The sequence below is a fragment of the Vombatus ursinus genome, unplaced genomic scaffold (assembly GCF_900497805.2).
Source record: "Vombatus ursinus unplaced genomic scaffold, bare-nosed wombat genome assembly UNPS02014837.1, whole genome shotgun sequence".
Taxonomy (NCBI): Eukaryota; Metazoa; Chordata; class Mammalia; order Diprotodontia; family Vombatidae; genus Vombatus; species Vombatus ursinus.
Window position 1 is genome coordinate 522,817 of NW_020954615.1, and position 1,577 is coordinate 524,393.

Consider the following 1,577-nt stretch of genomic DNA (forward strand, 5'->3'; position numbering starts at 1 on the left):
TCTGTGGATGGGAAGTAAGCACAGGCCAGCAGTTACTGAGAGTCTCCAGTTGTCTTTTTCTGTATTAATGAGGTCCAAAGTTTTTCCATCTCTTCGGGATCTTCTCTTCTGATGCCCTCATTACTGAGCAACCCCTGCAACGATCTCCTCCGTATATATATCTGTCCAATGCTGGTGCTTTTCTCCACTCAGCAGTTTGCTTTTTCTCCTGTATTCCCAGTGCCTGGTACATAGGAGAGGGCAGATGCTTGTTGATTAAGAATCAGGAAGATTCCAGATTTGCCAAATAGATCAGAGAGGATGTTGTGAACGAAGGGCTCAATTTAGGCCCTTCAAAGTTAATTAATTTATAAAAAGTTAGTTTGCATAGGCCTTTGCAGAATCTTTATTCCGTACACCAGATACCTGGATGTTCTCTAATGTGGATTTTTTTTTTTTAAAACAGGAAACAATGCAGACTGAGGGCTTGAAGGGACCGGGGAGCTCTTCCAGCTCAACCCTCGGGTTTAAACGTAGGCCACGTCTGTTCCTCCCCCCGTGCACGCGGCAGGTGTGCCCGGCTGGGGCTGGTGGGGGCGTGCCTGCAGCGCGCCCCGGGGCCCGGTGGCCCTCCGCAGCCGCGCCCATTCCCCGCACGAGCGGCTCACACAAAGACCGCCGACAGCGCAGGGAAACGGCGCGCAGAAGCCGGCCCGAGCTCCGGGGCAGAGGGCGGCCCGGGACTTAGAAGGGAAGCCAGGGTGCACACAGCCCTGGCCCCGTCGACAGGTGCAGCCGAGGTGGCCGGGACGCAGCCGGCGCAAAGATGCGGACACGGGAGCGGCAGTGCTCGGGGGGCGGGCGGGCACCGGGCAAAAGGCAAGGAGGGGAACGTCGGGGCGACCCACTCGCACGTGCGGAGGCTGGAGGGCCCGGCGGGAGCGCGCCCGGGGGTCCGGGGACCAGCAGGTGCACGTCTAGGGAAGCTGCCAGAAAGGCAGCGCCGAACCGGGAGGGGGCGGCCGGCGCGCGGCGCGAGCCAGCGCGCACGCGCGCCGCCGCCGCCCTCCCGGGATCGGCGGACCCCCGGCCCTCGGAGCCTCCGAACGCCGTCTTCTCTCCGCCTCCCTGGGGCCCGCTTCTCATTGGCGCATTGGGGCAGTGCGCAAGCGCTCCCGCGACTGGAGAGCCGAGGGGGGAGGGCGGCGCAGCGACAGCGCCGATAAGCGCGCATGCGCGGCGAGGCAGCCGCGGGAGCGGTAGCAGCGGCGGGGGCTCCCATCGAAGGGTGTTGAAGAAGCCGTGGGGGTGAAAGGGCCGGAGTCGTCGGTCTGCTTGGCCTAGGTAGGAGGGGGTCCACGGGACCGGGCGAGGGCGGGAGGCGGCGCTGGCACGGGCGGAGTCCCACTGTGGGGAAGGGGCCCTGACGGTTCGCCGACAGGTTGGTTGTGGGGCCGGCTATTGTGTGCGGTGTCGCAGCGGCAGCGGCGGCGGCGGCGGAGGCCGGCGCCTAAGATGGCGGCGGCGCGGGGGGCGGGCGGCCGGAGCGAGGCCGGCGGGGGCCACCTCCCGCCGCGGCCGCCGCCGCCGCCCCCCCC

The 1,577-nt window shown here is 65.7% G+C and overlaps 1 protein-coding gene across 5 annotated transcripts in view; it reads left to right on the forward strand.

Moving 5' to 3' along the window:
- The first annotated feature begins 1,228 nt into the window (after window positions 1-1,228).
- Window positions 1,229-1,577, forward strand: part of ZNF638 (zinc finger protein 638) — a 78,359-nt gene continuing 78,010 nt past the window's right edge. For all 5 annotated transcript variants that reach the window (XM_027839909.1, XM_027839907.1, XM_027839906.1 and 2 more), the window contains exon 1: window positions 1,229-1,323. The gene's annotated coding sequence lies outside the window, so the exon portion shown is untranslated. The remainder of the gene's footprint in view (window positions 1,324-1,577) is intronic.